The following is a 15179-nucleotide window of genomic DNA, read 5'->3' on the forward strand; positions in this document are numbered from 1 at the left end:
CTACCCCTGCTATAGTCCATTGGCATAGCCCTGGAGGACCGATACCGTTCGTTCCATTGTCAATAAGTCCATGAATTCCCTTAACCAAATGTCCATGCTGAAGCACTGCGGTAACACACTTTGCAATTAAGTATTGTACATTTGACTGATAGGAAGGCCAATGCAGTGATGCTTTGTGTATTTCCATATTGCATCTCACTGTGCTGCAGTGAGAGACACACCCAAGTCTTGTTGAAATGTTGCTGTTTGGGAAGGAGGTCAACCAGCTTGTATAAGGTGTAAACCGTTCCTTTTCCATTAGCAGCACCCCTCAGTTTGTTGTCCATCACACACCAATACCCTTTGAAGAAATACATTTAAAAAAAATTGATTTGAGCTGCAAATACAGTAAAAATGTCATATCATTCAGGCCAGACTCTGCTATCAACTCTTTAAATGGAATGATATCTTCGTCCCCACCTGACGGATGTTTTGAAGTTGCCAGGTATCATTAGCCAGTGTCTTGCCACCTGCAGTAAAAAAGGGGTTGTTCCTTATTGGACAAGAAGGGATGGATGCTCCATTGATAGATAACCTTTTATGCCGTCTGGTTAATGATGAGTGAGAAAGTTAGACGCACAAATATCATACCCCCAAAACATGCTAACCTCTCACCATTACAATAACAGGGGAGGTTAGTATTTTTTTGGGGGGGGGGTATGATATTTGTGCATCTAACTTTTCACATACTGTACATAAAGTAGACCCCTTCCACAGTGATCGTCTCCATGAAGTAGTTCTGGGTGTGTTTCTTCTCTGCTCTCTCCGATCGGTTGGCGTTGTTCTTGAACAGGTCATTGAAGAGCTAGGGAGTTCAAAACAAACATCACTTTAAAGTGCAGTGGAGAACATTACAACATGAAAGAACACTTCCAGCAATGGCATTATATTTCTAGGATCGTTTCCCATTTGGCTGAGCGATCAAATGGCTCTAACTAAAAACACTTGTCAGCTGAGGTAGGCAGTTCTCTGCTGCCAATGACTGGGACGAATTGCAAAAAAAAAAAAAAAGAATCACTGAAGCCTGAGACTCATATCTCCCTCACTAACTTTAAGCATCAGCTGTCAGAGCAGCTCACAGATCACTGCACCTGTACATAGCCCATCTGTAAATAGCCCATCCTACTACCTCATCCCCATATTATTGTTATTTATTTGGTCCTTTGCACCCCAGTATCTCTACTTGCACATTCATCTTCTGCACATCTATCACTCCAGTGTTTAATTGCAATTACTTCGCCACTACGACTTATTTATTGCCTTACCTCCATAATCTTACCTCATTTGCACACACTGTATATAGATTTTTTTCCTATTGTGTTATTGACTGTATGTTTGTTTATTCCATGTGTAACTCTGTTGTTTTTTGTGTCGCACTGCTTTGCTTTATCTTGACCAGGTCGCAGTTGTAAATGAGAACTTGTTCTCAACTGGCCTACCTGGTTAAATAAAGGTGAAATAAAAATAAATGTAAAAAAGGTGTGTGGGAGTCTGTGTGCCAGATACAGGTCGGAAAAGTATTAGTTTCCCTTTCAAATATTTCATGTGAATTTGATTTAACTTCCCCAGTTTAATGGAACCAATGGAAAAGTGCAAAGTCAAAACTTCCAGCCGGGGGGCACAACCTAAAAAAATGGAAAGTAAACAAATACTATTTAGATCCAGGTGCGGTGTGTGTGACCACCTTCCTGTCATTCTCTGACATGGGACTGAGGATGGTCAGCTCTGGCAGGCTGGGTTTGGGGCTTGGGTAATTCACAAAGGACTGGCGTAATGGCTCCAAATACTGCCCTTTCTGAGATGGTAAAAACACAGAGGAGATTCCTTATACGTCACCGACCAGTTTATTAGGTTCACCCATCTAGTACCGGGTCGGACCCCCCTTGCCTCCAGAACAGCCTGAATTCTTTGGAGCATTCTACAAGATGTCGGAAACGTTCCACAGGGATGTTGGTCCATGCTGACGTGCTGGCATCATTGCTGCAGATTGGACAACGTTACATTCATGCTGCGAAAAGCCCGTTCCATCTCATCCCAAAAATGTTCTATTGGATTGAGGTCTGGGGACTGCGCAGGCCGTTCAAACTGAACTCGCTGTCATGTTAAACCATTTTTTTCCACTCCTCAATTGTCCAGTGTTGGTCGTCTGCTGCAATAGCCCATCTATGACAAAGATTGATGAGTTGTGCGTTCCGAAATGCTGTTCAGCACACCACTTTTGTACTGCGCTGTTAATTGTCTGTTTGTGGCCCGCCTGTTAGCTTGCACAATTCTTGCCATTCTCCTTCGACCTCTCTCATCAACAAGCTGTTTTCACACACAGGACTGCCATTGACTGGATGTTTTTGTCGCATCATTTTCGGTAAACCCTAGACACTGTCGTGCGTGTCTGTAGGAGCCATCCATTTTTGTGAACGGGGTGGTGTAGCTCATGAACTGAGAAAGTTTGATCTAAAACAGTTACATTTGTTATGTTACATTGGAGACATTGGATCCCTGCTCTTCCTATTCATTTCAACTGGCGTACTATAATAACATAGCTGACATGAGTTATAGGTGGATTCCACAGGCATGTTGGGCTTACATTATTAAAGGACTATCCCGGAATTTACAGGAGGCTGCTGAGGGGAGGACGGCTCATAATAATGGCTGGAATGGAATCGAACGCATGGAAGCCATTTGTTTGATAACATTCCATTTATTCCGTTCCAGCCATTACTATGAGCCTGTCCTCCCCAATTAAGGTGCCACCAGCCGCCTGTGCTGGGAATTATTTTACCATGATGCCCCCACAACATTCTTTCCCCACCAAAATCGAAAAAGCATGATGTACTTCTTTTATCAGTTTGCTGGGCACTGAGTTGATGATCAAATGAGTTCAACAGGAGAGCAGGTTGTGAGAGATGTTATTGACATAGAACCGCACAAGACCGCACAAACAGATCTGGGACCAGGCTACTTGGCCAGTGTTGCATACCTAGATTGACATCAGGCAGCCTAGACTGAGGCGATGGGAAGGCTGCCAGCAGCTGACTGTTGCTCAGCTCTGGGTTCTGGAGCAGTTTCTGGAAGATTGTAAACAAAGTGAATCTTGTTGGCTGATTCATAGAGGGCTGACAGAATAGCACTTTGTTATTAATTTAGAACAATGTAACTTGAGAGACTGGAAACAGTGCAGGGTAAACCACAGTAAGCCTATATTTGGGGTTCAGTGGTAGATTTTGACCCCACCAGCCCTGGGATTTGAGCCATCAACCCTTTGGTTTCTAATCCACCTCTCTAACCTCTACACTTACTGCAGCCACTACATAAGCTGGTAGGTATTCATATGGTGACAGACCACAAAGCTATTTCTGAAGCATGACCTCTTGTTGTTTTATTGGTGCAGTGTGAACTTGCCTCTAGAAGCTGATCATTTTCCTTACTAATGGTTAAGGTTATGAGGGGAAGCTGATCCTAGATCTGTACCTAAGGGAAACTTCACCCCAGAGCTTGTTTACTCCATAATGACTACCTGGATGTACTCCTGGAACTTCTTCCGCTTGGAGGTCAGGAGCTCAGTTCTTGGTACCAGAACGCATTAAAAAACAATGTTATAATAAGGCATTGCATGCTTTGTATTCACAAAGGATCTCAGAGTAGGAGTGCTGATCTAGGATCAGGTTCCCCCTCTCCATTTAATCTCAATCATTACAATCTGATCCTATATCAGCACGCCTACTCCAGCACTATTGTGAATACAGGCCCAGGCTTGTGTGGAACGGCACAGAACTGCAGCAAGGTAAAAGGGGAAACACATTGCAAAGGACCACTGTGATTGAGTGACATATACAGGAAGTACTGTAATAAACTAGTACAGGATCTAAAATAGGATATGTATTCACTGACAGCAGCTCTAGTAGGGGTAAAATACAGCTAGAATGGGAAGTATCTAGTGCGTCAGCTACGGAAGACTCTGGGAGAAGAATAATAAGAGCAACATACTGAGGTTCAAGTCCGCTGAGCAATGCTGTGGGAATGATGAGGATGAAATAGTCAGAGGAAGCAGGGCAGGGTCTCTGCCAGTGAACCACACATTTGATCACACAACATTACATATTTTCTTAGCAGATACCCTTAAATGATAATCCTGCTTGAAATTAATAACAGCAAACCCAGTAACCTTGACAACTTTGTAAGTTCATTAATGATTTTGAAAGGAGTTAGTCTCAGGGCTCCTTAGAATGGATATTTCTTAATATTTTCCCCATTCACCTTTGTACAAAGAAAGAAACAAATCATGATATTGAATAAGCAAATGCATAGGCCAGTAAATCAACATACATTGTAGAGAACAGATCTTGAACCACTAAATGTACTGTGTGCCTTCCTAACTAATCCTGGATCCACACTGCCTCCCAGTGGCCACACACTGTACAACCTACCATGTTGTCCTCTGCCTCCACCAGGCCATAGGAGGGCAACATGGCTCCCTCCATGGTGGTGGGCTAAAATAGGCTGCACATTTTAGTTTTTGCCGTAGCACTACACAGCTGATTTAAATAACCAACTCCTCATCAAGTTTTGATTATTTGAATTAGCTGTCTAGCGCTAGGGTGTGTGTCCTGACCTCGTTGTGGTGGCAGAACATGGGGGTGAAGACGTTGTCCAGCAGGAACAGGAAGTGCCCGTAGGCCTCGTACAGGCAGTGTACGGTCTGCAGCTTCACCACCTGCCTGTTTGGCCCTGTCCGGGGGTTTCGTCAGATGGGGCCACAGTGTCTCCCGACCCCTCCTGTCTCAGCCTCCAGCATTTATGCTGCAGTAGTTTATGTGTCAGGGGCTAGGGTCAGTCTGTTATATCTGGAGTATTTCTCCTGTCTTATCTGATGTCCTGTGTGAATTTAAGCATGCTCTCTAATTCTCTCTTCTCTCTCGGAGGACCTGAGCCCTAGGACCATGCCTCAGGACTACCTGGCCTGATGACTCCTTGCTGTCCCCAGTCCACCTGGCCGTGCTGCTGCTCCAGTTTCAACTGTTCTGCCTGCGGCTATGGAACCCTGACATGTTCACCGGACGTGCTACCTGTCCCAGACCTGCTGTTTTCAACTCTCTAGAGACAGCAGGAGCGGTAGAGATACTCTGAATGATCGGCTATGAAAAGCCAACTGACATTTACTCCTGAGGTGCTGACCTGTTGCACCCTCGACAACCACTGTGATTATTATTATTTGACCCTGCTGGTCATCTATGAACATTTGAACATCTTGGCCATGTACTGTTATAATCTCCACCCGGCACAGCCAGAAGATAACTGGCCACCCCTCATAGCCTGGTTCCTCTCTAGGTTTCTTCTTAGGTTCTGGCCTTTCTAGGGAGTTTTTCCTAGCCACCGTGCTTCTACACCTGCATTGCTTGCTGTTTGGGGTTTTAGGCTGGGTTTTTGTACAGCACTTTGTGACATCAGCTGATGTAACAAGGGCTTTATAAATACATTTGATTGATTGACCACCCCTGCATGAGGACCTCAGCAAATGGAGAGAGAAACGCATATCAGCATGACTTAACAACCCTGTTCTTTGTAAAAAAAAATAATATTCTGCTTAGAAAACTGTGGATATGGGGCTCCCGGGTGGGACAGTGGTCTAAGGCACTGCATCTGTGCTAGAGGCATCACTACAGACCATGGTTCGATTCCAGACTGTATCACAACCAGCCGTGATTGGGAGTCCCATAGGGCGACGCACAATTGGCCCAGCGTCATCTGGGCTAAGGTTTGGCCAGGGTAGGCCGTCATTGTAAATAAGAATTTGTTCTTAACTGACTTGCCTAGTGAAATAAAGGTTCAATAAAATATAAAAGAAATAAACAGGAAGGGATTACCTGTACTTCAAAACCCCTTCTTTTTTTTGCCGTTGCATAACAGTTTACAATAACATGACCCCAGGCCTTACCAGCAGCAGACAGGCTGCTCTAGCAGACTTGTTGCACCATGTAAACCCTTCAACTTCGCAGACATGTGCTCTCAGTGCCACTTGACACCAATTGACATTTTCATAAGTGTCACTTGGTGATAAGTCACCACAGACAGAGGAAGACAAGAGTGGTGAATGAGAGGGAGGAACTACAACCAGTGCTATAGCTAATTAAGGAATTTGTATACAGTGTGAAATAAATACATCTTTAATTAGCCTATTAGAGGGCTAGGTGAACTCAGTACCTTATTTCCTGTGTAATGAAGGGCAGAAGGGGGGGAATCAAGACCTGGACCTGGTCCAGAAATAACCCTTCCCCCTTCGGTAAACAACCCCTTCCCCTTCGGTGATTGCAGATCTTAAGCCTTCCATTTTGACTGGAGAGTTTCTGCCATATTGCTTTCACTTATCCATTTCCTTCAGATTTCTAAACACTGAAAGAATAGAGGCTAGGGGGGGTGTTTCTGGGCCAGGACATAGTTGTCAGTCTATTGTATCTCTATCTGGGATATAGGTGAGTGGCCAAAGTCTACTTACCCACAGTGAGGCAGAACTGGAGCACGTGCACTGCCCCCTCCAGCGTGAGGAAGTTCATGAAGCAGAAGAGAAGGTCCTGCTGCTCCCTGATCTTCTTCAGCTCTAGCTTCAGCACTTGAGAGAGAGAGACTTGCTTTGGTAATGTAAACATATGTTTCCCATGACAATAAAGCCCTTTCAATTCAAATGAATTGAGAGAGGGTTATCAGGCCTAGGAGGAAATGAGTTTTAGGAAGGGCAGTATTTGGGAGAAGAGGGGAAAGAGGGAGGTGTTACTAGGCTACTTACAGAGGGCTTCTTGTTGCAAACGTCACAGTACTTGTGCAGGAAGGGAACCAAGGTTGAGCTAGGCTCTATGGCGGCCTCGGGCAGAGAGTTGTCTATGAATATGAGAAGCAAATGGTTCACAGTGTCCTAAAATGGGAATGAGCATTGATTTACAATTGTCCATTTTGGCTTGTTTATGTCCTGGGAGAGACAGCAAATCAAGCCTGAAAACAACCTTTTTCTATGTGAATCAGAATATAAATAATCTTTGATGTGTCAATGAAACATGTCACATGTTAAATATTATTAAGGTAAAAAAATCTGATTACTAGAATAGTCTAAAGCCTGTTTTATCTTTTGAGTTCGGTGTACAAGCACAGCAGCAACGAAATGCAGTCACTCAGCTCATCCTCAAACGCCTCATCTGTAATATCCCTTCACTGGTGAAAACCAGGTCATATGTCTATGCATACATATGTCAGAACATATATTTAATGCAACATGAAGCACTACTTGCGAAGAATACAGTAACACACCTGAGGTGTGTTCAACAAGGTAAATAGTTATCTAACATATTCCATTTGTTTTGTGTTAGCCGCTAACAGTCTGAAGGGCATAGAAGATAGTGTGCGGCAAACAATGGTGTGTTCATAAATTCACTCTGGATTGTCAGATTAAGCTCAGAGTGTGCTCTGGGTGTTTGTAAATTCACTGCGTTGTCAGATTGTCCGTTCATAAATTCAAAGGTTTTGGCTCTTGGAGTGTTTTCCGAACGCGCACTGGACCCTCTAGCCGAGGAGTAGGGTTGATCCGAGCATTCTGACCTCACAACGGCAGTCAAGCACCCAATATAACCGGCTAAAGTTAGCTAGCCTGCAAGCTACTTCCAGACAGAAGAGAGAACACCTCACTCTGGCCATTTTTCTCACCGTAGCAAAGCTGGTTAGGCTGTTTTCATGTTATCTAATGCGTTGGTGACTGTAACTGTGCTGCTGAAAACAGAAGCCTTGTTTAACTCACCAGTGATCCTCTGTACCAGGGATACACAACTTTTTGTAGAACCAGTTCCAGAACCTTGAAACAGAGCAAAGAAATATCACATCTTAGAACAGAACCACTTTTAAGAATGAAAAAAATCTCCTTATTTAATGCAATGTCCCATACCTCTGAAAGAGAGGCATCAACTTGAGGGAACTTTCAAGTCCAGCCATGGTTGATAGTTCTCTAGTAGTAAGGTTGGCCTGTCAATATACACTGCTCAAAAAAATAAAGGGAACACTTAAACAACACATCCTAGATCTGAATGAAAGAAATAATCTTATTAAATACTTTTTTCTTTACATAGTTGAATGTGTTGACAACAAAATCACACAAAAATAATCAATGGAAATCCAATTTATCAACCCATGGAGGTCTGGATTTGGAGTCACACTCAAAATTAAAGTGGAAAACCACACTACAGGCTGATCCAACTTTGATGTAATGTCCTTAAAACAAGTCAAAATTAGTCTCAGTAGTGTGTGTGGCCTCCACGTGCCTGTATGACCTCCCTACAACGCCTGGGCATGCTCCTGATGAGGTGGCGGATGGTCTCCTGAGGGATCTCCTCCCAGACCTGGACTAAAGCATCCGCCAATTCCTGGGCAGTCTGTGGTGCAACGTGGCGTTGGTGGATGGAGCGAGACATGATGTCCCAGATGTGCTCAATTGGATTCAGGTCTGGGGAACGGGCGGGCCAGTCCATAGCATCAATGCCTTCCTCTTGCAGGAACTGCTGACACACTCCAGCCACATGAGGTCTAGCATTGTCTTGCATTAGGAGGAACCCAGGGCCAACCGCACCAGCATATGGTCTCACAAGGGGTCTGAGGATCTCATCTCGGTACCTAATGGCAGTCAGGCTACCTCTGGCGAGCACATGGAGGGCTGTGCGGCCCCCCAAAGAAATGCCACCCCACACCATGACTGACCCACCGCCAAACCGGTCATGCTGGAGGATGTTGCAGGCAGCAGAACGTTCTCCACGGTGTCTCCAGACTCTGTCACGTGTGTCACGTGCTCAGTGTGAACCTGCTTTCATCTGTGAAGAGCACAGGGCGCCAGTGGCAAATTTGCCAATCTTGGTGTTCTCTGGCAAATGCCAAACGTCCTGCACGGTGTTGGGCTGTAAGCACAACCCGCACCTGTGGTCATCGGGCCCTCATACCACCCTCATGGAGTCTGTTTCTGACCGTTTGAGCAGACCCATGCACATTTGTGGCCTGCTGGAGGTCAGGGCTCTGGCAGTGCTCCTCCTGCTCCTCCTTGCACAATGGTGGAGGTAGTGGTCCTGCTGCTGGGTTGTTGCCCTCCTACGGCCTCCTCCACATCTCCTGATGTACTGGCCTGTCTCCTGGTAGCGCTTCCATGCTCTGGACACTACGCTGACAGACACAGCAAACCTTCTTGCCACAGCTCGCATTGATGTGCCATCCTGGATGAGCTGCACTACCTGAGCACCTTGTGTTGGTTGTAGACTCGGTCTCATGCTACCACTAGAGTGAAAGCACCGCCAGCATTCAAAAGTGACCAAAACATCAGCCAGGAAGCATAGGAACTGAGAAGTGGTCTGTGGTCTCCACCTGCAGAACCACTCCTTTATTGGGGGTGTCTTGCTTATTGCCTATAATTTCCACCTGTTGTCTATTCCATTTGCACAACGGCATGTGAAATTTATTGTCAATCAGTGTTGCTTCCTAAGTGGACAGTTTGATTTCACAGAAGTGTGATTGACTTGTGTTGTTTAAGTGTTCCCTTTATTTTTTTGAGCAGTATATTATTATTAAGATAAATAATGCCAATTAACTCTACTTTCTGTTTTTTAAAGTCTGTTAAATATTGATAAAACCATTAGTCCATCCTTTTGTCACATATTGCCAAATTAATAAAAGTGCTCAAGTGGGACCCTTTCAATTCCATGATGTGCACCAGTATACTATTTGGCCATTGGGAGGCAGTAAAACATAAGACTGGTGGTACTTTATTTATTACTGTATTGTGAGAAGCTTTTAAAATGAACCGTAAACTCAGAGGCCTAACAGTAGGAACAGTACATTCCTCATTCTCAAACTCACAGAAATACAATACCACCAACATCCTAATAGACATTGAGTCACACACATCTTTTGTAACAGTGGTCTTACCTGTGTCTTTTATATCTTATTTTCTCTCAGACTGCACAGCAATGACCCAAGGGAAACAACTCCTGCTGGTTCTGCTGTAAAGACAAACAGAAAACCACACTCAATCAACCTGGACTATAAGCATACAGTTGAAGTCGGAAGTTTACATACACTTAGGTTGGAGTCATTAAAACTATTTTTTTAACCACTCCACAAATTTATTGTTAACAAACTATAGTTTTGGCAAGTCGGTTAGGACATTTGTGCATGACACAAGTACATTTTCCAACAATTGTTTACAGAAAGATTATTTCACTTATAATTCAGTGTATCACAATTCCAGTGGGTCAGAAGTTTACATACACTAAGTTGACTGTGCCTTTAAAAAGCTTGGAAAATTCCAGAAAACGATGTCATGGCTTTAGAAGCTTCTGATAGGCTAATTGACATCATTTGAGTCAACTGGAGGTGTACCTGTGGATGTATTTCAAGGCCTACCTTCAAACTCAGTGCCTCTTTGCTTGACATCATTGGAAAATCAAACGAAATCAGCCAAGACCTCAGAAAGAAATTGTAGAACTCCACAAGTCTGGTTCATCCTTGGGGGCAATATCCAAATGCCTGAAGGTACCACGTTCATCTGTACAAACAATAGTACGCAAGTATAAACACCATGGGACCAGGCAGCCGTCATACCGCTCAGGATCGAGATGCGTTCTGTCTCCTAGAGATGAACGTACTTTTGTGCGAAATGTGCAAATCAATCCCAGAACAGCAAAGGACCTTGTGAAGATGCTGGAGGAAACAGGTACAAAAGTATCTATATCCACAGTAAAACGAGTCCTATATCAACATAAGCTGAAAGGCCGCTCAGCAAGGAAGAAGCCACTGCTCCAAAACCGCAAAGTGGCTTAAGGACAACAAAGTCAATGTATTGGAGTGGCCATCATAAAGCCCTGACCTCAATCCGACAGAAAATGTGTGGGCAGAACTGAAAAAGCATGTGCGAGCAAGGAGGCCTACAAACCTGACCCAGTTACAACAGCTCTGTCAGGAGGAATGGGCCAAAATTCACCCAACTTATTGTGGGAAGCTTGTGGAAGGCTACCCGAAACCACTGGGAATGTGATGAAAGAAATAAAACCTCTTTACTATTATTCTGACATTTCACATTCTTAAAATATAGTGGTGATCCTAACTGACCTAATACAGGACATTTTTACTAGGATTAAATGTCAGGGATTTTGAAAAACTGAGTTTAAATGTATTTGGCTAAGGTGTATGTAAACTTCAGACTTCAACTGTAGCTACACTAAAGGTCTTTGGCTTTAAAGACTGTTTCTTTACTGAGTTTCTGTGCCTAAATAGTAGTAGGAAGTAACAACTCCTGCCAGGAACAACCAGAAAATCTTAATCATGTGCAGATATCTGTGGATTCAATAAAAATGGGACATGTCAAGATATACGCTTACATTGTGTAACAATATATGTCCCATATGTCCCAACCCCCCAATCATTACAGAACAAGTCCTGGTGTCAAGACTATGATGGCCAGTCTTCAAACAAAGAGCATAAGGACAGACTTGGGCAGGAGTCAGAAGAGCGCCACGGGAAATGTGCAACATCCATCCTTCACGGAGCTAAAGACAACCCGAAGAGTGGATCTGCTGCCTCAGCATTCAACAGTTCGACTGCCGGCAAGAAGAAAGGCAAGGTGAAGCCATAGTGTCCTTATTGCAACAACCCTGAGCACTATCTCAACCAGTGCTCACCAAGGAGCCAGTGGCACAGTGGATCAAGACCAACAAGAAGTGTTGGCATTGTGGAAGGAACCATCAGGCGTCCCAGTGCACCCTCAAGAAACCCTGCGGTCTCTGCAAGGGAACGCATCTACAAGTCCTTCGTGAGGTCAATGCCAGAACCCCCAAAGATGCACCAAAAGAGGAGAGCTGCCTGATAAGCACAGCCACAGAGGTGCTTTACCCAGAATGACCAGTTGACTGTAATTGCGTCCTGCTGAAGATGATCAGGTTGATCCTACACTATGGAGACTGTACCCTCGACACCTATGCTATTCTGGACGATGGGTCCGAGCGTACCATGCTCCTTCCAGATGCTGCACAGAAGCTTGGGATACAAGCGACCCCAGAACAAATAGGCCTCAGAATCATTTGGCTGGACATTCAGACCCTCCGTGATGCATCAGTGACCTTCTGCATCTCTCCTGCCTCGCAACCCAAGACCAGCTTCCAGATCAAAGGGGCCTTCACCCCGACTAGCAGACCATTCATATCCAGTGACCAGCCTTCAGAAAAGGTACAAGCACTTGGTTGGTCTCTCCCTACGGCCATTCATCAACGCCAAGCCTCTAGTCCTCATTGGTGCAGATCATCCTCATTTGATCACCCCCATCGAACCATTGAAGTTGGGTCCTCCGGGCAGGCCAGCAGCCGTCCGGACCAGACTTGGATGGATGCTTCAGGATCCGGCAAGGTTGGTGGAGCAACACCTCCGGCCACAGCACTGTTTAGTGACATCCATCATCCCCCCCAACGTATGAGTTGTTCAGGAACATTGAGAAGCTCTGGTATGTTGACACCCTATCGTTCAGAAATGAGAAAGAGGTGACCCGGTCGAGGCAGGACCAGGAAGCCGTTGACCTGCTCGAGACCAAGACTGCACGCATAGAGGTAGACAGCGTGTTTTGCTACACCACCACACTGCTGCGCAAGAGAGACACTCCCCACTTCCAAGCCCCTAAGGAAGCGGTAATGCAAAGCCTTAGAAGCACATAGAGATGGCTTGCTAAGGATCCAAAGAGAACTGCAGCCTACAGTGCTGAGATACAGAAGCTGATGCAGGCAGGCTCAGTTAAGAAGTTAACCTCCGACATGCTCACTCAAGAAGGAGAATCATGGTACATCACCCACCACATGGTGAGTCACAACGGCAAGAATCACATCGTATTCAACTGCTCCTACCAGTTGCAGGGTCTCAACCTGAATGAGTCCCTGCTGCCAGGACCTAACTTGGGTGAGTCACACCTGGGAGCATATGCTGCTCAATGTTTGCCCTCCAGAGGCATGTCACAGAAAACAGCAAGCCTGGCGATGATATTCTGGTCTCCGTAGAGAGGTGCTACTAAGTTGACAACTTCCTCCGGAGCGTGTCAACACCAGCAGAAGCCAGACAGCTAGTGGACAAGCTACGAGAGCTCCTGGCATCTGGCGGGTTCTAGCTACGCTAGTGGGCTAGCAACATGCCAAGAATCAATCCCCTACTGAAGGAGGCCAGATCAACAACCTCAAGCTTTGGTTTGCCCAAGAGAAAGAAGGTTCACGTAAGACTACCCTAGGCCTCAGCTGGCACTGCCAGTCGGACAGACACCTTGGGTTAAAAGCATCGAGCCGTGGACTACGAAGTGCTGACCATGCAGAATGTGTACAAGGTTCTCGTCAGCCAGTATGACCCCACTTGGTTCTTTCTACCATACACCACCCAAGCCAAAGTGTTGGTCCAGCAGCTCTGGGATTAACATGGGGACTGGGATGACCCTCTTCTCCCTCAAGATATACTCCAGGCTTGGAACAATTTGGAAGGAGAGCTACAGATCTGCCACGCATCACCCTGCCTAGCTGCTACGTACCTGCAGATGTCTACCAGTCGAGTGTCACCAGAGAGATCTATGTGTTCTGTGACACGTCAGAGAAGGCATACAGGTCTGTTGCATACCTGGAGACAGTCACAACAAGACATACCTGTCATTCCTGAAGGCCAGGTCCAGAGTTGCTCCTAAGCAACTACATTCCATTCCAAGACTGGAGCTATGTGTAGCTGTCACTGGAGCCCAGCTTGCTAAGCTGCGAGAGAAAGAGCTTACCTTGAAGATTGATCAGACCACCCTGTGGACAACCGTGCTGTTGTGGCTGCGATTGGAATCCTGCTGCTTCCAAAATTTTGTAGGCACCCAGGTGGCAGAGAGTCAAGATCTTACAGACCTCCATGCATATGTAGATTCGGCAATGACATCACGAAAGGCAAGACCCTGAAAGACCTTGCGGTACCCAACAGATCGAGCAAAGGACCACCGTTTCTCCTTCAAATTCCAGACGAGTGGCTAGCTTAGCCAAACACTCATCCTGAATAGTACACATCTTAGCTCCAGAAGCCCACCTTCTACGGTGTCACTCCACTTGCTGGTCCCCAAGATCAAGATGTGAGCCAGTGTACCATCTGGACGGAGCTTCTAGTAGTCACTACGCAAGTGCTACACGGGGCGGCAGGTCAGAGTGGTGAACCTACTGCCGAAGACTACCAGAAAGCATTGATCTTCATCTACAAGAGAGCCCAGTAAGAGAGTTTTGCAGATGAGCTCCGTCTCCTGAAAGCTGATAAGCCTGTCCCGTCCAGCAGTAGCCTACTTACTTTGTCACCTAAGCTTGACGAGTCTAGAGAACTCATCCAAGTTGGTGGTAGACTACATTGTGCAGAAGATCTAGAACATGCTACAGTTCATCCCATCGTCCTCCATCCTGGTCATCCACCCACTAGACTTCTGATCCAAGATTACGACAGCCGTCTGTGCCATTCCGGCCCTGAGAGGGTGTTTGCCGAGATCCGCCTCACCATGAAGGGTGTATACTTGGACCTCCTGACCAACATCGATGCCGATTCCTTTCTGATGGCCCTTAGAAGATTCATTGCCCGCCGAGAGATGCCGGATGAGCTGTTCTCTGACCAGGGAACAAACTTCCGGGGAGGCGAGAAGGAGCTGCGCGAGACCTTTGCTGCTTTGTCTCCCAACCTGCAAGAGCAGCTTGCAAAACAGAAGATTGCCTTCCACTTCAACCCCCCTGTAGCACCACACTTCGGAGGAGTTTAGGAGAGAGAGAGATTCGCTCCGTTTAGACCACCCTCTACACTACAGCGGGTGCCCAGTCAGTGAATGAAGAAGTGCTCAGAACTGTCCTAATTGAAGTGGAGGGTATCCTGAATTCAAAGCCCTTGGGCTACGTGTTCTCCAGTATCGCAGACCTGGACCCCGTGACCCTTAACCTCCTGTTGATGGGGCAGCCAGACGGATCCCTGCCGCAAGTGGTGTACCCGGAGATTGAGCTCCTCAGCAGACGTCAATGGAGACATTGCCAGATCCTGACAGATCACTTCTGGTCCGGCTAAATGAGGCACTATCTACCCAGCCTGCAATCCAGCCAGAAGCGGCA

General features: G+C 45.9%; 1 long non-coding RNA gene across 1 annotated transcript; it reads right to left on the bottom strand.

Annotated features, from left to right (window-relative positions):
* Positions 1–4: 4 nt before the first annotated feature.
* Positions 5–3101, bottom strand: LOC115172842 (uncharacterized). The gene is made up of 4 exons (XR_003871504.1): positions 3017–3101; positions 730–844; positions 460–509; positions 5–340 (listed from the first exon to the last, which is right to left on the bottom strand). It is a non-coding gene; the product is annotated as an uncharacterized LOC115172842 (long non-coding RNA).
* Positions 3102–15179: the final 12078 nt, after the last annotated feature.

This window comes from Salmo trutta, chromosome 33, assembly GCF_901001165.1.
Source record: "Salmo trutta chromosome 33, fSalTru1.1, whole genome shotgun sequence".
Taxonomy (NCBI): Eukaryota; Metazoa; Chordata; class Actinopteri; order Salmoniformes; family Salmonidae; genus Salmo; species Salmo trutta.